Below are 24,197 nucleotides of genomic sequence, written 5' to 3' on the forward strand. Positions count from 1 at the left end.
ATTATATAGCCTTGCTTAGACGCCTTGGAAACAAAGGATGGCAGAAGAGAGCTGCCAAACAAATTCTTGCAATGCATTCTCATATCTAGACATCAGAGTTGTTTGGAAAATTTGATGCAAACCAGACAGCTTAGATGAAGTGAGAGGGGAGACGTCTTGTCTATTAAACATTATCTAGTTACACTAAGCAGGGCTCCAATTCTTTTAAACAAGGTATATGACTTCCTGTTATATAGTCACAAATTGCTAAGATTTTAGATGGCTTCCTCAGGCAATAACTTTAACCATAGACACTACATTAAGATCTGTTTTCCAACAGGATTTTAATCTTCTTAGGAAGTTGAAAATGTATTATCATTATCAGTGCATGTCAATACAATAAAGTCAATCATGCTGTGTCTTGATCTGCAGCTATAATGATGGTTATTAAGTAGTTTATGAGTTTGTTAAGATACTATTGGCCCCATTAACCTATACACCACATTGATTCTTCAGTAAGTTATCATGCTGCTGAATCCATTTACTGACTCTGGGGATAATCTCATTGATCGATGCTTGCAATGTTTCAGTAACAATGCACTGAGAGAAGGACCCGTCAAAGCAAATGGCAAGCAATTGCATTTCAGGGTCTCATAGTAAAGAACGATTAAGGATATCTGTCGAAAGTGTTATTTATTTGATTCCTTTCAACAGTGAAAAAGGACTAGAATGGCAGTTTTTATTTCTGCTGAAATAAAATCCCTAGAAGGAAACACTTGGTTAGTCAACACCCCATAATAACTATTGATTGATAACCTGCCACAATCAATAATATATGTCTATAAGTCTATGCATAAATTTAGTTTTGAAATAGGAATACAAATTTTACATTGCAGCAATATATATGAATGTTCTGTTTTCCATATGCTGAACCATTTTATTACTATAAATATTATATGTGTTGTGCAATTTGTGTTACAAATATGCTGGGTCATTGTGACCCACCAAAGTAGCAGAGGATCCTTCGATTGGCCCAGAGTCAGACTCTGACATAATCATGAATCCAAAGGTCAAGCAGGAGAAAACCAACTATTAGGATTTTGGAACCAATTTTATAATATTCAATGAGCAGCCGCACTATCCAAATTACTGTATTTGTAATTATGTCACTATTATTATATACTTGATCATTAAAGGAAATGTGTCATCAGAAAACGACCTATTGTTTGAATCGCATTTTTATGTTTAACATGTTTCTAAGGAATTTCTGATGATGTATTTTTTTATTTTCCATGTTACTATCTATATTCATACAATTTTTTTTTTAATAATGCAGTTTTCATAATGGTCAATAAGCCTAATAATAAGTGCCATGTCTTGGGCTCTCACAAGCGGTCCTAAAACGTATCAGTTTGCATTCTAATGCATTCTGAATGGAAAAAGATCCGCTCAGAATGCATCAGTTTGCATCAGTTCAGTCTCCATTCCACTTTGTAGACAGACACCAAAATGCTGCTTGCAGTGTGAAAATAGCCAAAGGCCAAAAAGTTGAGTCTTGCTTTCATCAGACTACAGAATTTTGTTTCTCCCTGTCTGAGAGTCCTTAGGTTCTTTTTTGCAAACTCCCAGGAGTTTTTTTTACTGAGGAGAGTCTTCTTTCTGGCCACTTTGTCATAAAGCCCAGTTTGGTAGATAGCTGCAGTGATCTTTGACCTTCTGGAAGTTGTCCCATCTGCACAAGATCTTTGGAGCATTACCATTGGGTTCTTGATTAGTGATGAGCGGAATAGGCAATACTAGAATTTGCAATATTTGGCCGAATATTCGCCATGAATTCGCAAATTCGAGAATTCGTGATCTCTAGTCATTATTTACTTGATTGCAAAAATCATCAATGTAATATATTCGCGATAAAAATTTGCGATTAGAATATTCGCGATCAAGACTAATGGGTAGGCAACCTTCCTATTGGTTGCTAGGGATGTTGCTAAGTGCCGATAGTCACGATAAATTCACAATTAGAATATTCACGATCAACACTATTTGCGAATAAGAATATATAGCACTATTTTCTAAATATTTGCAAATTCTCCAAGTGGCGATATTCGCGATTAAAATTCGCTATTCGAATATTTACGCGCAACACTATTCTTGATCACCTCAAGTCCCTTCTCCCTTAATTACCTAGTTTGATGGGGTGGTAGTTCAAGGAAGAGTTGTGGTTGTTCCAAATGTCTTCCATTTAAAAGTTATGGAGGCCATTGTGCTCTTGAGAACGTTCAGCGCACCAGAATTTTGTTTATACCCATTTCCAGATTTGTGCCTCCACACAATCCTGTCTCAGCATTCTACTAGCAGTTCTTTCTTTTGCGCTGATATACATTATCAGCTTTGAGACCTTATATACACAGGGGTGTTTCTTTCCAAATCATGTCTAATCAACTGAATTTACCACAGGTGGACTCTAATCAAGATAAAGAAACATCTCAAGGTTGCTCAGGAGAAATTGGAAGTCTCCAGAGCAAAGGGTTAGAATATTTATGTTAATGCGAATTGTTAGTTTTTCCTTTTTAATACATTTACAAACAATTCTAAAATTCTGTTTTCACATTCTAATTTTGCATTGAGTGCAGGTTGATGGGGAAAAACATTTTTATTTTCTAATTTTAGCACAAGGCAGCAACATAACAAAATGTGAAAAAATTAAAGGATCTGAAGACCTTCTGAATGCATTGTAACTACACACAAACATACACACTGATCTCTATTACACTATTAAACTGATCTAGTTATTCTTTAAATTAGCTTTTTACTCTGTAAAACAACCCAACATAGGTGTGTATATGTTCCGTCATTATTTTATTACCATTTCTGCCTGAGGAAGCTTTTCTATAATATGCACAACCCCTTTAATCACTTTGAGGTTTTGTAAGTTTAATCACAATATTCTGCAACTATCTCTAGATTAACCTGTAAAGATTTAGGGAATAATGTGAAGCTGGGTTATTACAGTTAGCTGACTGCAGTGCTATGGAGTGAAAAATAAAACGGGCAAAAGGTATGCTTTCAGCAATCAATCAGATCACTCATTTTCTTACCTCATTTGAATGATAAAACATTGAATCTATCTCCTTTACGGCATACTGGATAAATATGGTTTCTGCCCAGGCACACTAGGTTCTGACTGATCCTCCAGCATACCACCTATGCAAAGTGATTATACGCTGTTCTGCACCTGGCCAGCCTGGGGGAACGGAGTCACACAGGATGGGAACTGCTCTGCGTCCTTCATCAAATTATCAAATTCTGTCTGTCTCCTCACCAACTGAAAATTTGAACCATGGTCACCGATAATAGGAAGAACATTCTGTCTGCGCTGCCTTGGGGAGGGCTGACCCATGCACCCTGCATGGGGCATGTCTTTAATCTGGTTGTATCCCGGTTCCTGAAGTCATCCACCCAACTGCAAGATGTCTTGAAAATGGTCAGGGAACTGTGCATGTGCTTCCAGAAAAGAGAAAAGTTTATAGCAGCACAACAAAAAAATGTAACCTTTCAGTTGGTAGTGCCGGCAGTGTTGGGAGCCAGTCTGAAGATCCCCCTTCAATGCGTCGTAAAGATCAAAAAACCGCAGCACTCACTTGTCTTCAATTATGCAGGATTTATTCACCAACACAATGCGATGTTTCGACCGACATGGTCTTTCTCAAGTGTGTGGTCTTTCTCATGGTCTTTCTCAGGCATGGATCAGCCAGGATTGCCACACACTGGTGCTGGATATAACACACTATATAATTTTGGTAGTTATGTTCTGAATGCAGTGTGCTGCCACACCAGAACATTGTGAATTATGGCCCATTATGGAAAGAATACGGCAGAACAGCAAACCTGCCAAGAGACGGTCGCCCACCAAAACTCATGGACTGGGCAAGGAGGGCATTAATCCGAGAGGCAGCACAGAGACCTAAGTTAACCCTGGAGGAGCTGCAGAGTTCCATAGCAGAGACTGGAGTATCTGTACATAGGACGACAATAAGCCGTACACTCCATAGAGTTGGGCTTTATGGCAGAGTGGCCAGAGAGCCATTACTTTCAGCTAAAGCCACATTGTGAGTTTGCGAAAAGGCATGTGGGAGACTCCCAAAGTGTATGGAGGAAGGTGCTCCGTTCTGATGAGACTAAAATTGAACTTTTCGGCCATCAAAGAAAACGCTATGTCTTGCACAAACCCAAATACATCACATCACCCAAAGAACACTTTCCCACAGTGAAACATGGTGGTGGCAGCATCATGCTGTGGGGATGTTTTTCAGAAGCCAGAACTGGGAAACTGGTCGGAGTTGAGGGAAAGATGGATGGTGCTAAATGCAGGGATTTTCTTGAGCAAAACATGTACCACTCTGTGCGTGATTTGAGGCTAGGATGGAGGTTCACCTCCCAGCAGGACAATGACCCCAAACACACTGCTAAAGCAACACTTGAGTGGTTTAAGGGGAAACATGTAAATGTGTTGGAATGGCCTAGTCAAAGCACAGATCTCAATACAATAGAAAATCTGTGGTCAGACTTAAAGATTGCTGTTCACAAGTGCAAACCATCCAACTTGAAGGAGCTGGAGTAGTTTTGCAAGGAGGAATGGGAAAAAATTCCAGTGGTAAGATGTGGCAAGCTCATAGAGACTTATCCAAAGTGACTTGGAGGTGTGATTGCCGCAAAAGGTGGCTCTACAAAGTATTGACTTTAAGGGGGTGAATAGTTATGCACATTGACTTTTTCTGTTAATTTGTCCTATTTGTTGTTTGCTTCACAATAAAATAAAATAAAAAAATCTCCAAAGTTGTGGGCATGTTCTGTAAATTAAATTATGCAAATCCTCAAACAATCTGTGTTAATTCAAAGCACTGTACATTGTACTGCAGCCATTTACAGGGGTGTATAAATTGGAAATATACGTACGTCCTATTAGCTGTTTTGTGGTGAAATTACATTGCACTACAGCCTTTTTTTGGGGTGTATTATTTTATTTTTAATTTAATTCCTTAATTACACAGTATTTCAGACAGACAAATGACATGCCCTTCAAAGGGAACAGGCAGTGGCCAAAATGTTTCTGTCACAGGCATAAGTATATATCACGGAGAAATGAGGAGCAAAAAAGTACAATCTTTATTTGAAACAATTAAAAAAGATTAAACAAACAAAAAGGAAAATAGGGGGATTTTTGCACCCTCAAAAAACATCTGGTGCGCCTGTTAATGCTGGACCCTACAGAGGACTATCAACAAATAGGTCATGTATGTCCAAAACGCTAATGAAGTCCCGTGTGTATAGCAGAGCTTCTATTGAAACAATTTTCACCAAATGTACCAAGAGAGACTATACGGTCATATACAGGTGAAACTCGAAAAATTAGAATATTGTGCAAAGTTCATTTATTTCAGTAATGCAACTTAAAAGGTAAAACTAACATATGAGATAGACTAATTACATACAAAGTGAGATATTTCAAGCCTTTATTTGTTATAATTTGGATGATTATGGCTTACAGTTTATGAAACCCCAAAATCACAATTTTGAGGTACCCTTTTCTTAGGGGGTATGGATTAATTAGCTGACTAGAGTGTGACACTTTGAGCCTAGAATATTGAACCTTTTCACAAAATACACATTTTAAGCTGCATTAATGCAATTCCTTTTAATTTGCATTACTGAAATATTCAAATTTTTCGAGTTTACCTGTATATTCATTCCAAAGTCCATGTGTGGATGGTCACACTAACTTGATATAACCGTGTATTAACATTTCAAATAATGATTGTACTTTTTAGCGCTTCATTTCTCCGTGATATGTTTATAACCAAGACGCATGCCTACTGATACTTTTTTGGGATCCGTGATATACGCAGGCAGTAGTAGCAGCAGAAGAAGGGGGGTGGCAGCTGGAGTCATAGGAAGAGGCCTGAGCTTCCAGTGTCATCTAGCAGTTGTGTCCTGACCAGCAACCCAGCGGTGCTTGAATGGTTGACTCGGTCTTCGACTTCGTTTCAAGTAACATCAGACACCCCCAGCCAAGAGTCAGTGGGTTCCTCTGACACAACGCTTAGTTGGCATGGCCCAGGAGCAAGCAATGTGCCCCCAATTGTCCTCAACCTGTCAGTTGGCCGCTGCCTATGTGCTCCATCGCCCATCCTCACGCAAGTATGACAGGGGGCCCTCTGTGCTCATGTTTCTCTGACAAGGCTGCTGGGCTGGGGGGGAGGCAGGAGCAGCTCCCAGAAACTTAAGTCTAGAGTTGCGGATGAGCAGTTTTCTTTACCCCACTACTGAAAAAACTACTCACTAGCAGCAGCAGGTAGATATAGAGCAGAACCTAAACCAGCAGGTTGTGGCGTACTTGGACTGCACCCTGCCACCCCACATTGAAGATCCCCTGGACTACTGGGAAGCCAAACTCGATTTGTTGCCGCAACTGGCCGAGTTTGCCCTGGACAAGCTTTCCTGCCCGGCCAGCAGTGTAGCATCAGAGGGGGTGTTTATTGCAGCGGGGGCCATAGTTACCCCAAGGAGAACTCGTCTGTCCACCCAAAATATGGAGAAATTGACCTTTTGTGAAGATGAATCAGGCGTGGATCAGCCACACACCAGTGCCTGATACATCAGATTAGATCATCCGTGGTGCCACACCTAAACTTTGTCAAAAGAGACCTGTTTATTCTGGCTACCTGCTTCAACTACTATTCTTATGCTGCTACCTAATACCCCACACCTGCTGCCAGGTCGGTGTCTGCCAAAGTGCAAGGCAAGACAATATATGTCCTTTACGGCCCACTGGGTGAATGTGGTTCCTGCACAGCCACACCAGCAACTTAGCCAGATGACGCCGCTTCCACTTCCACGTTCTCATGCCGTTTGGCCTGTGACAATGTCTGCCTTTGCCTCCTCATCCTCCACCATGTCCTCAGACTCCACTGTGCTCCTCCAGCATACCACATGTGCAGGGCACGGGGGTGTCACGCTGTTCTGCACCTAGTTTGCCTGGGCGAACTGAGTCACACAGGAGAGGAACTGCTCTGTGTCCTTCATCAAGAAATAAAATCCTGGCTTTCTCCTCAACAACTTAAAATCGGAACCATGGTGACTGACTGCGGGAAGAATATGGTGTCGGTGCTGCAATGAGGAGGGCTGAGCCATGTGCCCTGCATGGCACACATGTTCAATCTGGTTGTAAAGCGGTTCCTGAAGCTTTCACCCCATCTGAAAAACATCCTGAAAATGGCCAGGAAACTTTGCATGCACTTCAGCCACTCGTACACTGCAAAGCACACCCTCCTTGAGCTGTAGCGGCTGATAGACAATGTTTCCACCAGTTGGAATTCCACCCTCCATACGGTGGACCAATAATATGAACAGAGAAAGGCCATACACGATTTCTTGATGATACAGACGGACAGAGTTACTCACCTGTGTAACTTTGATGTTAGCCAGTGGCAGCTCATACGTGACACCTGCCATTAGCTCAGGCCCATTGAGTAGGCCACTTTATTTGTCACTAGCCACGACAACGGGATGAACAACGTAATTCCACTGATTCATGTCCTGAAACAGATGCTATTAAATCTGGCTGGCCAGGGGACAGGAGACGAGGTGACTATATCTCACTTCCACATGAGTACTGTGGGAGCTGAACTAGAGGAGGAGGAGGACATTCGAGCACAAACAATGTGTAGAGAAATTGTGTTTTTTTTTACAGGAGAGGAGGAGAAGGAGCAACTAGAGGAGCTACAGGGCAATATGCAGTGGAGATGGAGGCAGGGAGTCCCTCCGAATCACTTGCGCGAATGGCCCGATGTATGCTCACTTGCTTGCATAGTGACATCTGAATTGTCACCATTCACCAGAGGAATAACTACTGGCTCTCCACCATGTTAGACCCACACTACCTGTCCAATATGGGGGCCTTTTTTCCACCTGCTGAGAGGGAGGACAAAGCAAACTACTATCGAGACATCCTATGTAGTCAGTTGGCCGCTGCCTATGTGCGCCATCGCCCGCTGCCATGTGCGCAGGTCTGACCGGTGGGGGCCCTTTGCACTTATGGTCAGTTCTGCCATGGCTGCTGGGGGGGGGGGGGCAGTACCAGCTCAATCAGCAGCAACTTTAATTTAGAGTAGCTGATGAGCAGTTTTCTTCACCTGCCAACTGAGGAAACTACTCACCAGCAGCAGTAGACATAGAGCAAAACATAGAGCAGAACCTGAACCAGCAGGTTATTGCATACTTAGAGTGCACCCTGACACCCCAATCAAAGATCCCCTGGATTACTGGAAAGCCAAACTTGATTTGTGACCGCAACTGTCTAAGTTTGCCCTGGACAAGCTTTCCTGCCCAGCCAGCAGTGTTGTATCAGAGCGGGTGTTTAGTGCGGCAGGGGCCATAGTTACCCCATGGAGAACTCGTCTGTTTGCCCAAAATATGGAGAAACTGACCTTTGTGAAGATGAATCAGGTGTGAATCAGCCAGGATTTCCACACACCAGTGCCTAATGCATCAGATTAGATCATCCGTGGTGCCACACCTAAGCTTTGTCAAAAGAGACCTGTTTCTTCTGACTACCTGCTTCAGCTACTATTCTGATGCGGCCACCTGCCTGATGCCGCACACCTACTTCCAGGTACTCCTACTGCCACCCAGCATTTTTCAGCTGGTACTGGTATTGCCCCCCACCTCACCACTATGTCACCGGGGCACTCTGTGGTCTCCTCATGCTGCTGCTACCTCACCACTATATCACTGTGCAACTCTGCGGTCTCTTCATGCTGCTGCCAGCTCACCACTATGTCACTGGGCCACTCTGTGGTCTCCTCATGCTGCTGCCATCTCACCTCTTTGTGGTCTCCTCATGCTGCTGTCACCTCCCCACTTTGTGGCTTCTTCATGCTGCTGCCACCTCAACACTCTGTGGTCTCCTTATGCTGCTGCCACCTCAACACTCTCACTGTAGCAGCTGTAAGGCCTGTATGACATGGTCCCTATTTTGCATCATAATATGCTTATTATTTGGTAGCTAAAAGTAGGAGTGGGTACAAAACACAGAAGACATGCAAATATTCCATTCACGTATCATCTCGTTTTATTTTTTTTGCTTTAGCAATACTGAAAAATGACTGACCAAATGCTGTACCGACAAACAAGATCCGTTTTTGTGGGGGTTATTGTCCTCATGGATCAGAGGAAGGGCAAAATAATCAGTGATGTCAACACAAACTTACTGCTGACACCTTCTCCACTCTGTCATGGGAGCTCTACTTGTATAAGCGTTTAATAGAACAGGTTCTGTAGAAATCAATGTGGAATCAGCTGATGACGGTGTAAAAGGAGTGCGCTCTTTCATGCTATAGTAGGATCTTGGGCCTGTGCATGGTTCTTTATTCCTGGAGCTAACACTGACGTGTAAGGCTGAGTTCACACTTGAAATATTTGGTCAGTTTTGGCCCCATAACTGCCCAAATAAGTGAAGTGTGCAGTGATTCTAAGAGTGACGCCTGTCATCTGCGTGTCATACTGACTCACAGCATTGTATCAATACCACAGCAATATCCCTATGCGTGCTTCTGCAAGGCGCAGTGTTTTACACCACTATACAGGCTCTCTGCAGCCAGGAAATAGCTATTTTTAAATAAGATTCGCCACAAATAAATTCAGATTGAGTCAAATCTTTTTGGAAAATTCGTTAAACCAACCGAATCAAATTTTTGAGAAATTCACTCATCTCTTTTTTAAATCAGATTCTTTTTATTAAAGATTTTTCATATTAACAACAGAGACAGAACACTGTCGTCGTCCCCCCCTCCCCCCTCCACAACCCCTGGGACAAGAGCAGTTGAACAACAGCACAATATAGGATGCATCAAATCGTTACCACAATTGAACACATCACAGTACATAAACACAGTGTCATGCAGCGATAACCAGAGCTTTACTTTCTAAACAAGTATGTGTAATTGTAGAAGTATACATAAGATCTACCTGCTTCCTAAGATCCCCAAAAGTAGATTATCCCACTTAATTTTTATGAGTCCTCTCTGCCCCCCCAACCATTCATAATCAAGCATCCCTTATTCACTCCCCCCGTCACTCACACCCCCTCCATTCCTTCACAGTTGTAGATTATAGTGTTGAATCCAACTCGACCATATCTTCTCAAACTTCTTTAAGCAATTCCTTTTTTGATATACATATTTCTCCAAACTAATCAGCGCGTGTATTTTTCGCTCCAGTTCTTCCACTGAAGGCGGTTGCCTACTCAACCAGTAAAATGCTATTACTTTCCTCGCCTGATACAATACTCTAATAATAGCTAATCTTTTCTCCTGCCCATAGTTCGCAGCATTCACACATCCTAACAAACATTCCGTCACTTTCATACTAAGTTCCACATCAAAAACGGTTTTTACCAATTTGCCTACCCCCACCCAATACCTCCTCAGCCTGGGGCAGTTCCACATCAAGTGAACGAGATCTGCGTTCGCCACATCACACCTTGGACAGCAATCATCACTCCTGTACCCCATCTTTTTCAGCAGAACCGGGGTCCTATATACTCTGTGCAGTAACAAGAGCTGAGATACCCTTTGAGCCTCACTAACCGCAACTTGGGTAAAATCCTCTAGGACAGCATCCCATTGTTCCTCTGTTAAATCAGGGGCATCCCTTTTCCATTTGTCATACAACTGGAATTCTTGCTTCTTAAACTGTGCTTCCATAAGACACAAGTAATTTAATGATATCACTCCTTTCGTACCCCCACTTGATTTTACCAGATCTACTACTGCATTTTTCTGTGCTGGGCAGACCGCTATCACTTTGTCCTGAGCGCTTAACGCGTGCCTAAGTTGCAGATATAAATAGAACTGGGACTTCTGCAGCCCAAAATCCTGTTGTAGACTAGAGAATTCTTTAAGAACGGTATTATCAAACAATTGACCCATATATTTTAGTCCCAAAGTACTCCATACCTTCACTCCACTAACCTTGTTCACCTCAGTATACATAAAATTCGGCCAAATAGGGGTGATATCTGAGTAGCCCTGAATACCAATGATTTCTCTGACCTTACACCAAACGTTATGAATGGAATGAAGCGTCTTGAATGCGTTACCCTTCGCATGAAAAGTACCATCCTCCAGAGATCAGGTTTTGACAGCCCACGAGAGACTGAATAATTTTACTCGCAGTTCCCAAGCCATCCGTCGACTCCCATCCTCTCATATGCTGCAGTTGTGCCGCCAAGTAATACATCCTTGGATCTGGAACCCCCAAACCTCCCCCATTCTTCGGCCTGCACAATGTTTCCAATTTAATACGAGGGATGCCTTTCTTCCAAATAAGGTCCCTGAATATTGCGTTAACTACATGGAAGATCTTAAGAGGAAGCCATATAGGGGCATTATGTAGCACATACAGAAGTTGTGGCATCAGAATCATTTTTATCAGATTCGTCCTGCCTATTATTGATAGTGTCAGTTTTGTCCACGCATTGACTTTCTGTCTAAACGTCTGTAGCAGCGGGGTAATGTTCAACCTTTCAAACTCTAACTCACTGCGTGAAACCTGGATACCCAGATATTTAAAAGATTGAACCACCTGCAAACCCTCCACACATGCACTGATGTTAGTAGCATCTGCCTTCAAAGGCAACAGTACCGACTTATTCCAATTTATGCACAGGCCTGACATTCTCCCAAACCCATTGGTCACTTCCATCGCCACCGGTAGAGACTCCCTCCAATTATCCATAAATAGTAGCAGATCGTCTGCATATAGTGCCACTTTCTCCTCTAAGGGCCCATATTGGAAGCCTTTTATCCCCACCGAATATCTAATGGCCGCCGCCAGGGGCTCAATGGCTATCGCAAACAACAGAGGCGACAAAGGACACCCCTGCCTCGTCCCTCTATGGAGAGTGAAGCTATCTGACAGATTGCCATTCACCCTAACCCTAGCTGACGGTCTACTATATAAGAGCTGAATCCACCCAATGAATGACTGACCAAACCCTAACTTCTTCAATACCTTCCAAAGATACCTCCATTCTACACTATCGAAGGCTTTGGCCGCATCTAGAGATGCGACCGTCGCCTCCGAGGTCTGTCTCTGACTTTGAAAATTTAGGTATAAGCGCCTAATATTAACCGCAGTAGCCATATTCGGCATAAAGCCAGCCTGATCCGGGTGGATAAGAGTAGCTATAACCGAATTCAGACGATTCGCCAGAACCTTAGCCAGTAATTTAATGTCTACCTGAAGTAATGAGATTGGCCTATATGATTCCGCCTCCAAAACATCTTTACCCGGCTTCGGAAGAACCACAATAGTTGCCTCAGTCATACTAGAAGGCAGTTTTTTCTGCTCCATTGCCTCCTTAAAAACTTCCACTAGTTGAGGTAGCATGACTGAGGCGAAACGTCTGTAGATCTCCACCGGCAAGCCATCTCCACCCGGGGCCTTATTATTTGACATACTCGTCAGCGCCAATTCCACCTCAGTAATTGTTATAGGGGAGTCTAACTTACCACACTGTTCAGAAGTGAGTATAGGCATATGTAATCCTTCAAGGAAGGAGTCCATGTCCTCATCAGAAGCGGACAAACGAGATGCATATAAATCAGAGTGAAATCCCCTCATAATCTCCATTATGCGCTCCTGAGCAGTACATAGAACTCCATCTGAATCCCTAAGAGCTGCTATATAATTAGGTGGACGCTGGGCCCTGGAAATCAGAGCCAGCATCCTCCCTGTCTTTTCTCCCTCCTCGTAATACAGTTGTTTCTGGAAGAATTGCTTGTTCCTAGCATTAAGTAATAATCTATCGTCCAATTCTTTCTGCGCCCCCTTCCACAATTCTCTGTGTCTATCTACTGGTTCCATTATATAGTTAGCTTCCGCCGCCTCCACTGCTCGCGCCAACCCCTGCACCTTAGCTCTAGTCTCACTCTTCTTCCTGTTAACCTGTGCTATAAGTAACCCTCTCAAGAAGGCCTTCATGGTGTCCCAGACTATTAACCTCGTATTGGTAGGCAAATTAATCCTAAAAATCTCCTCTAATTGTCCTTTGATAACGCCTATCTCCGGCAAAATAGGCAACCAGAAAGGGTTAAACGACCACAGCGTACCTTTACCTATTCTAGCTGGCCGAAAAGCTGCAGAAACTAAAAGAGGAGAGTGATCTGTCAGCTGTCGAGGAAGGTATTCGATGTCACGTATCACTGTTCCCATTTCTGCATTGACTAACGCCAGATCAATTCTAGACAGCGAGTGAAATGTACTAGAACAGCACGAATATTGCCTGACCTGCGGATTCCGCTCCCTCCAAATATCCACTAAAGAAACCTCCCGCAAGAGTCTACCAAATGCCGTACAGTCTCCCGAATCCCGTGTCTGTATCCCCATCCTATCCATCTCAGGATTTATCACATTATTAAAGTCTCCCAACACGATTGTTGGCACTCCTGGGTAGGAGGCAACAGAACGGTATAGTCTTATGTACCAAGATACTGACCCCTCTAGCGTACGTAGAATACGTGGAGTGAAATCCCGCCCCCACCCATGCCATTCCAAGCAAATGTACCTGTTCCGGCAACAGGTGTGTCTCCTGAAAGCAGCATATGAGAGGATGTAGCGGACGAACGCTTTCCAAAATCGCCTTTCTTTTAGTCTTGTCTTTGATCCCACGTACGTTCCAGCTAAAGAATTTAACACAATCAGCCATTAGTATTACAGTACATTCTCATATCCACAATAAGGATCTCACCCTTTACTCCGACACTTCTGACATTGTGCTCTGGAGGACGGCACTTCCACATCCGTTCCCCACACATCCCTTCATGCATCCACTCATACCACAACTTGTCTTGTCCCGAACCCCGCCCCAGAACTTCCCCAAACTGTAAATCCGCCATCAGGTGGCAGCAACTCAACTGCAACCTACAATTCACTGGGCTAACCGATTGGCCCCACACCACGCCTAGCTATTAGGCCCGTGGGAGTATACTGTACCAAACGGTAAGTCCAGCAATATTCCCCAGCTATCCGCCGGAGGGACGTAGCCTAAACTAGCTACCTAACTTTTCATTGGTAACCTAGATACTGTCACTTACTTCTAGAAATAGCTAATCTCCCTTTAGCTTCCCCCATCTCACCCGGGTGTAAACATTTCGTTTAGAGCAGACATATATAACCCTCAGTTACACTCAGGATAATCTACTGATCCACCCATAGTATCCCGACCCACAATTGGTTTGTAAACAGTTGAAAGCGTCCCTTTCTACACCTGTGATGAATACATTTTCACATACATTCAGTGCATTATGATTACGTAGTGCCCATAACCCAGCACAATTTCTCCCCCATTTCCACAACTCTCTTAATTTGGGCACATAATACTGCACAATAAACAAATATATAACCTGTAAAAGAAAACTGTATGCAGTTAAGGCAGTGGTGCCAATATCCGCCAGACAAATGCAAAGTCTCCTCAGGCAGGCGGCTGGAGATCCATCCTGATTTGACGTTCATTTCTATCCAGCCATCTGGTCGCCTCTCTGGGGTCCTCAAAGAAGCTGGTGGTATTCAAAGCCACAACACGCAACCTAGCTGGGTATAGCATAGAATAAGGAACCTCCAGGCCCCTTAGCCTTTTCTTGACGTCCAAAAAACGAGCCCTCTTCTTCTGGACTTCCATAGAATAGTCCGGGAATAGCGAGATCCGATGACCGTCAATGGATAAATCCTGCAGCTCTCTAGCTTTGCGCAGTAGAATGTCCCGATCTCTATAGTGTAGCAGCTTAGCCAAGACCGTTCTCGGGGGTGCACCGGGAGGTAGAGGCCTAGTCGGCACCCTATGTGCGCGTTCCACAGCGAACAGCGGAGTCAGAGTATCCTGACCCACATGCTCTTTCAGCCATGCCTCAAAATATTCAGTGGGATTCCTCCCCTCCACTTTCTCAGGCACTCCAACAATCCGTACGTTATTGCGGCGCAGGCGGTTCTCCATATCGTCTTGTTTTGCCGCCAACACGCTCAGCAGTCTGGTATGCTCTGCGGTATCTCTTTTCAGAGGCTGTACCTCATCCTCCACCTCCCCCACTCTATCTTCCAACGCTGTAGTGTGCTCCGCCAACTTTCTAAAGTCATGTCTAATAATAGAAATGTCCTCTTTAATAGCGCCTACCTGGACCGTTAGTGCACTCAAAGACTTGCCACATTTGGAAATGGCTTGCAGTACGTCCTTGAGAGTGGGTTCCCCGGAGTCTGATTCACCAGTCTCGTGCTCCAGCTCCTCTCCATTCTCTCTCAGAGCTTCATATCTGTTGGCGCTCTGGTGCGCGCTTATGCCAGTTACCGGACCATCAGGATCCGATTCATCTCCCTGGTCCACTGACCCAGTTTCTTGGAACTCCTTGCGCTGTCTGCTGTTACTTGTTTGCGAGGACCGCACAAATTGGCTCAGCTTCACTGCCGCTTCCTTCTGCATCTCTGCAGCACGTTCCCGCCGCTTCGGCGTGCTGATCCCGGCGCCATCTTGGAGCTCCTTATCTGTGCCTCTGCCCTCTCTTTTCCTCGACATGGTGGCTGATTCTGCACTCCAGCGCCCTAAGGTCTGTCTCCGCACTGCTCCCCAACTGTTCGGGCCGTTGATTCTTATAAAACTCAGGGTGATTACAGGATAAATAGCCGGGCAGATGCGGGAGCTCTCACTGCGTGCGTCCGCTCACATGCCTAGCTAGCCACGCCCCCAAATTCACTCATCTCTAATTATGACACTGTGATGATGATATCAACAACACTGGCCATGACCAACCATCATAGCATCAGGCACATTTACAAGCATTGTAAGATGTAACTTGGTTGCTTATACACTGACAAGTGTATCGTTAGCATCAAGCAAAGTTATGACTACTGGATAGCCATGTCTTGAGACCCGAACTAGCAAGTAGAGTTGAGCGGACACCTGGATGTTCAGCCGAACTTCACAAAAAAGTTTGAGTTCAGGACCTGAACTTGACTCAAACTTGAACCTGAACCCCATTGAAGTCAATGGGGACACAAACTTTGGAGCACTAAAATGGCCCTAAAAAAGTCATGGAAAGGGCAAGAGGGCTGCAAATGGCAACAAAATGTGGTTAAGAGCATGGCAAGTGCTCTGCAAACAAATGTGGATAGAGAAATGACTTCAAATAACATAAAATCATAAAATATGTAAAAATAAAAAATAATAATCTTGATCTAGGAGGAGGAGGTCCATATGAAGTAAGAGTTTGAGGAGGCGGTGGATGTGTAGGTGGAAGCGGCGGTGGAGGAGGTAGCTAACACTGGTTTTTGTTTTTGTTTTTTATTTTATTTTTTGTTTTTTTTTGTTTAAATTTGGGTAGACCCCAAAACATTAGGAAATATAACAAATAAAACAAAGAGAATGTGCGCTGGAGTACAACAATGGCTGGGTGAGGCCAGTATACATGTCTATTCTGCAGAAGGTACGGACAAGTCCTGTGGGATCCCTGCCTGGTTCATTTTAATGAACGTAAGTTTATCCACATTGGCTGTGGACAGGCGGCTGCGCTTGTCTGTGATAAACCCCTCCTGCCGTGCTAAACAAATGTTCAGACAATACACTGGCTGCAGGGCAGGCCAGCCCCTCCAAGGCGTAAAGGGCAAGCTCATGCCATGTGCCCAAGTTGAAGGGAGCAGACCCATCGGTCAGTACGTGTAGGCGTGTGCACACATACTGCTCCACCATGTCGCACAGCCTCGTGATGTCCACGATCCAATTGGATATCTTCCCTATCAACTTTCGATGTTCTTTTAATGCGCCTACCATGGTGATCACGGGTAATGGGGAATCAGGGTTCCATGGCGGAGAGGGAGCCTGAGAAAGGGATACCACATTCAAGGGAGGTCAATGGCTGAAATGTGATCGAGCACAAATGTGGGACAAGTTATTAAAGCATAAGCATCCAAGTAAAGGAGGGGGCACGCGGCAATTACCCACTCCCGACTCGGGGAGGTAGTGACGATAAATAACAATACAGGACTTTTAAGATGCCCTGTTATTGGAATGATTAATAAAAAATTACAGGGAATGTCACTGGGGCATTTTGGATTTGGAAAGGTTAGACAGGAGAGGCCCTGCTGCTGCTTTGTTGACTCTAGCCAAAAATTGGTCAATGTCACCCAACAATGTAACAGATGAATTAGTGAAATGTATTTTCCTGTCCATAATGTAGAGCTGGGGTATATCGCAGCCAAAAATTGGTGAATTTCACCCGACAATGTAACAGACGAATTAGTGAAATGTATTTCCCTGTCCACTATGTAGAGCAGGGGTATATCACAGCCAAAAATTTGTGAATTTCACCCGACAATGTAACAGACGAATTAGTGAAATGTATTTCCCTGTCCACAATGTAGAGCAGGGGTATATCACAGCCAAAAATTTGGGATATGTCACTCAACAATGTATCAGACAAATTGGTGAAATGACTTAAAATAACATAAAATACATAAAAATAAAACATTATAATCTTGAACTAGGAGATGGAGGTCCATATGGAGTAGGAGGTTGAGGAGGTGGTGGACGTAGCAGTGTAGGTAGAAGCGGCTGTGGAGGAGGAGGAGGCTACACTGGTTTTTGGTTTTAATTATTATTATTTTGTTTTTGTTTAAATTTGGGTACACCACAAAACATTGGAAAATATAAAAAATACAACAATGAGAAAGTGCACTGGAGTATAACAATGGCTGGTTAAGGCCGATATACATGTCTATTCTGCACAAGGTACGTACAATTCCTGTGGAATCCATGCCTGGTTCATTTTAATAAACATGAGCTTGTCCACATTGGCTGTGGACAGGTCGCTGTGCTTGTCTGTGATAACGCCCCCTGCCGCGCTAAACACACATTCAGACAATACACTGGCTGCAGGGCAGGCCAGCACCTCCAAGGCGTAAAGGGCAAGCTCAGACCGTGTTTCCAATTTGGAGACCCAGAAGTTGAAGGGGGCAGACCCATCATTCAGTACGTGTAGGCGTGTGCACACATACTGCTCCACCATGTTGCTGAAATGCTGCCTCCTGCTAAGACGTTCCATATCAGCTGGTGGTGCTGGTTGTTGTGGCGTGCTGACAAACCTTTTTCACATTTCGGCCATGCTAAGCCTGCCTTCTGAGGTGCTGGTGGTGCCCCAGCTGCGTTGGCAACCTCTTCCTCCTCCTCTGCCTTCGACATGTGCTTCCACTGTGCCCCCACTATCAGGTGGGAATGCCATCAGCAGCGCGTCTACCAGCGTGCGCTTGTACTTGCGCATGTTACGATCACGCTCCAGTGACGGTACGTTATCCTTGCAATGGGGATCCAGCAGTGTGGCTACCCAGTAATCAGCACAAAATAGAATGTGGCCAACTCGGCGGTCGTTGTGGAGACACTGCAGCATGTAATCGCTCATGTGTGCCAAGCTGCCCAGAGGCAACAATAAACTGTCCTCTGTGGGAGGTGTATCATCAATGTCCTCTGTATCCCCCCCAGCCACGTACCAGTGATGCCCATGAGCTGGTTTGGGTGCCACCCTGCTGTGAACAAGGTGCCTCCTCCTCTATCTCCTCATCCTCCAGAACTGTGCCCTGGCTGAACAATTGTGTACCTGGCGTATGTTGGTGCAGGAACCCACCCTTGTGAATGACTGGCCTGAAACCCTTGTAAATGATCCCTCTTCCTCCTCCTCCTGAGCCACATCTTCTTCCATCATCACCCAAAGCGTTTTTTCAAGGAGGCATAGAAGTGGAAAGTAACGCTGAGAACGGCGTCATTGGCACTGTCCATGTTGGTGGAGTACTCGAAACAGCGCAACAAGGCACACAGGTCTCGAATGGAGGCCCACTCATTGGTGGTGAAGTGCGCGCTGCAGCTGAAACTCCGCTATCGCCATCTCCTGCTCGCACAGTCTGGCCAGCATTTGCAAGTTGTAGTTCCACCTTGTGGGCACGTCGCATATGAGTCAGTGAGCGGGAAGGCCGAAGTTACGCTGCAGTGCTGACAGGCGAGCAGCAGCAGGGTGAGAACGCCAAAAGCACGCACAGATGGCCCGCACTTTCAGCAGCAGCTCGGACATATTGGGGTAATTTTTCAGGAATTACTGCACCACCAAATTCAGAACATGCGCCAGGCAAGGGATGTGCGTCAAACCGGCTAGGCCCAGAGCTGCTACGAGATTTTGCCCATTATCGCACACCACCAGGCCGGGCTTGAGGCTTACTGGCACCAACCACTCATAGGTCTGTTGTTCTGTGCCCGTCCACAGCTCCTACGTGGTGTGGGGTTTGTCCCCCAAACAGATACGTTTTAAAACTGCCTGCTGTCGTTTACCCCTGGCTGTGCTGAAGTTGGTGGTGAAGGTGTTATGCTGACCGGATGAGGATCCGGTAGAGGATGAGGAAGAGGAGTAGGAGGAGGAAGCAACAGGAGGCAAAGAGAGACACCCTGCAATCTTCGGTGGTGGAAGGACATGCGCCAGACTGCTATCCGCCTCAGGCCCAGACACCAATGCATTTACCCAGTGTGCTGTTAGGGAGATATAACGTCCCTGACCGTACTTACTGGTCCACATATCCGTAGTTAGGTGGACCTTGCCACAGATGGCGTTGTGCAGTGCACACCTGATTTTGTCCCCCACTTGGTTGTGTAGGGAAGGGATGGCTCGCCTTGAAAAGTAGTGGTGGCTGGGAATGTTGTACTGTGGGACAGCCACCGCCATAAGGATTTTAAAACTCTCCACCAGACAGAATGACAGCATTTCAAATCCAGGAATTTTGAAATGCTGGCATTCAGGGCCATGGATCGCGGGTGGGTAAGGGGAGTACTTCCTCTTTTGCTCTAGTTTTTGGGAGATACAATGTCCATGGGACATTGTAGAGATGCTTGGTGACCCAGGTAGTGGCGTTGCTGGCACATCCTTTGTTTGCGGGGTGGCAGGTGCCACTGTCACTCCAGAGGGAGATGAAGATGCCGAGACTGAAGCAGAAGAGAGAGCAGGAGGAGACAAAGACCTTTCTTGGTTTTTGAGGTGTCTACTCCACTGCAGCTCGCTTTGCACTTAGATGACTGGTCATGCTGGTTGTGCTCGCTTCAGGCTCTGATTGCACAGTGTGCAAACCACTCGTCAGCACATTGTCTGAAGAACTGCCACGCCAGGGAACTCCTTGGAGCTGGATTTTGTGTGCTCGGCAGGGCCGGCGCAACCATATAGGCGAACTAGCCCTGGTGGGCTCCACCTGACTGGGGCTGCAGCCCTGGGCGACAGGGCGAGCGGTTCTTGAGCCGCCCCCAGCGCCGTTACAGGGGGGCCAGGAGGTGGAGGTCCTTTTTAAATATGGCAGAGCAGGCATCTGATGAAGAGGTAGGAACACCTCGAAACGCGTATGGCAACTTGGCATCATTTTGCGACTACCCACCAAAACCCACGCCTTTGCTAAAAGGACCTCAGACCATCGCAACTACATAAGAAATCCTTTGCAAATTTTTATACGAGGTATAAAATACAAAGAAAAGTCACCAACTGAAAGGCCAACAACCACGTGGTAGATCACGTGAGACGCCGATCCAGCAGGAAAAAGCGCGCAACATACAGCGTGCACGAACAAACCGCCAGGAAGATCGCACCGGCTACCGCTCTACCAGACGCCGATCCAGCAAGAAAAAGCGTGGGACATACAGTGTGTGCAAACAAACCGTCAGGAAGATTGTACAGGCTACAGCTCTACCATAACAGGTACCCAACTTGGACCGTAGGGTGAGTACAAACAATTGCTGTGTGGGACGCCACCAGCAATAAACCAAAAGCGAACTTTATACAACAAACCGATTGTTCTAACGGAAGACAAATTTCGCCTGTAATTACGCACGCTATTATACCTGCAAAGACTATTTAATGATACTGGACTAGCTTCAAACTCTTTAGTCAGCTCTGTTTAATTTGTAATTCTCAATACACATATTTTTATCCTAAACCTTTTGGACAATTTCTTGGACATTATTGGATCCTTATCCTTATATTACATTTTTTCAATATTTTTACTTTATTCCATCACAATATTTAGTATCGATTTATGTTCATCGATTATTTCACATCGATTATATTTTTCAACATTTTTTACACTTTTCGATTATTTACTCCCAAAGATTAGACATTATTACCTCACTACCTTGGGTGACAATACCAGCACTACACACAACCTAAGCCCCCCACACCGGAATAATATTTTTAGGTCACACCTTTCAAATACCCAGATCACACCACACATCCCCCATCCCAACAACAAATAAACAAATCCAATATTTTTTAATAATTTTTTAATGAATAAAAATTAGCATTTTAACAAAAACTCTGTACAACATCCAATAATAAACATCTTCAAAAACCAGATATAGAGTGCCTGTCGACTTACTTCTATTAATTACATACCCATCAGTGGTTAGGTGAACCACCTCCGACAAGAGCACCACTCCAGGGAATAATCTGGGAGAGCCACTATTACTCTTGTACAACAGAGCAGGTATCTGTTTACCCTGATGGCAGGTGCCTGCTCTGCCAGTAACCGGAGGAGAGGAGGCGGGCGGCAAGGAAGGCTGTTCGAGCAGCTCCTCACTCCTCCCTCGCGCGCCCTCTGTGATGCCGGAATATGACGTCATTCCGGCCCCAGCATACTAAACGACGCACTGGAGGACTGAGGAGCTGCACCACACTGGACCCCAGGGAGGTGAGTGTTTAAGTGTTTGACTGAGTGAGTGTCTGCCTGTGTATTTATGTCAGTGAGTGAGTGTATGTATGTCTGTCTTTCTGTCAGTAAATGAATGTGTGTCTGTCATTGAGTGTCTGTGTGTGTATGTCAGTGAGTGAATGTATGTCAGTGAGTGTGGATGTCTGTCGGTCAGTAAGTGTCTGTGTGTTTGTCAGTGAGTATATGTGTGTGTTTGTCTGCCAGTGAGTGAGTGTCTGTCAGTGAGTTTCCGTGTGTGTGTGTTTCAGTGGGTAGGTGTATGTCTGTCAGTGAGTGAGTGTGAGTCTGTCTGTCAGTGAGTGTATGTGTGTCTGTCAGTGAGTTTCTGTGTACATCATTCAGTGAGTGTCTGAGTGTGTGTGTGTGTGTCTGTCAGTGAGTGTGTGTCTGTCTGTCAAAGAGTGTATGTCTGTCTGTCAGTGAGTGTATGTGTACGTCATTCAGTGAGTGTCTGAGTGCGTGTCTGTCTATCAGTGTATGTGTGTGTCTGTCAGTGAGTGAGTGACATGAGGGGGCGGCAAAATGGATCTTTGCCTAGGGCGGCAAAAATCCCTGCACTAGCCCCTGGTGCTCGGTCCCTTGGTGCGGTGGGCAGTAGCAGGCGTACTGTCTAGTGGACTGCCGCTCTGCTTTTGCACCCTGCTCCCTCTTTTGCTGTGCTGGTTGCTCTGTGTGACCACCGCCTCTTCCTCCGAACTAGACAGGTCGCATGACCTTGATTCCATGTGGGGTCGAGGACCTCATCGTCCTTCACATCATCTTCCACCCAGTCTTCACCCCTGCCCTCCTTGTCGGTCTGCACACTCCAGAAAGCCAAACCTGTATTTCGTCATCATCCGAGACGTGCTGTGATGGTCATCTCATGTACTCATCCTGAAACATAAGAGGTTGGGCATCAGTGCACTCAATCTCTTCCACTTCTGGGGCAGGGATCTGGATGGCCCTGGGAAACCCTGCTAGCAGAGTAATCAAAAAGCAGAAGAGACTGCTGCATGACTTGGGGCTCAGACTGCTTGGCTGATTTGCAAGGGGGTGAGGTGAAAGACTGATGGCCATGGGCTGCAGGTGCCAACTCTGATCTTTCAGCAAGGGACTGGGTGGGAGACAATGTGAAGGAACTGTAGGTACTGTCAGCCACCCAATCTACTATCACCTGTACTCGTTCCGGACTCACCATTCGTAGAGCCGCATTTGGCCCTACCAACTAACGCTGAAGATTCTGTCGCCTACTTGCACCAGAGGAAGGTGTTTCACTTGTGCGTGTAGCTGGCACAGATCGATCACGTCCTCTCCCTGCAACAGGAGCTCCACCAACACCAGCAGCACCACGACCGGCGCCTCGTCCCTTATTTGACGCTCTCCTCATTCTTTGCGTTCACCCACCAAACTAACAGATGGTTTATGTCAGGCGACAATGTAACCACCAATAGTCAACAATTAAGTTCACTGACAGTAAGGCTGTGCCGGTGTCATAAAGAGGAAAAATGCATTGCGGTCACACAACAGTATGAGAGGCGAATTTTATACAATTACTTCACGGTCATAAAAAATCTTAATTTGTCAACCAACATTGTAACAGCAGTATTGACTGGTTGTATTGGACTGTCAGAAATGCAGAAAAGGCCCCAAATGTAGTATCTTGCACAAAATGGGTGTTTTTTTAAAACCAGAATATAACAGCAGTATTTAACGCTTGTATTGGACTGTCAGAAATGCAGCAAATGCCCCAAATGTAGTATCTAGGACAAAATGGGTGTTTTTTTTAAATCAGAATATAACAGCAGTATTTAACGCTTGTATTGTACTGTCACAAATGCAGCAAAGGCCCTAAATGTAGTATCTAGGACAAAATAGATGTTTTCTTTTAAACCAGAATATAACAGCAGTATTTGACGCTAGTATTGGACTATCACAAATTCAGCAAAGGCCGCAAATGTAGTGTCTTGCACAAAACGGATGTTTTTTTTTTAAACCAGAATATAACAGCAGTATTTAACTCTTGTATTGGAATATCACAAATCCAGCAAAGGCCGCAAAGGTACTTTATGAAAAAAAATAGATATTATTTTTTTCACCCACAGTTAAACAGATGGATTTACTGATTTTATTTCACTATCAGATTTGCAGTGCGGGCCGCAAAGGTACTTTATGGAAACAAAAATAAGATTTTTTTCACCCACAATTAAACAGATGGATTTAACTGATTTTCTTTCACCATCACAAATGCAGTGTAGGGCACAAATGTACTTCTTAGCAAAGTACAGTGCAGGTGCACTTAAAAAAATGGGTATATGTTGCTCACTGAACTAAAAGAATAGGGTTAAATTATTGTCCCTGGCACATATGTGGTGCTGGTGCACTGAACTTGCACAAAATGGCCGCCGATGCCC

Source organism: Bufo gargarizans, chromosome 3 (assembly GCF_014858855.1).
Source record: "Bufo gargarizans isolate SCDJY-AF-19 chromosome 3, ASM1485885v1, whole genome shotgun sequence".
NCBI classification, from domain to species: Eukaryota; Metazoa; Chordata; class Amphibia; order Anura; family Bufonidae; genus Bufo; species Bufo gargarizans.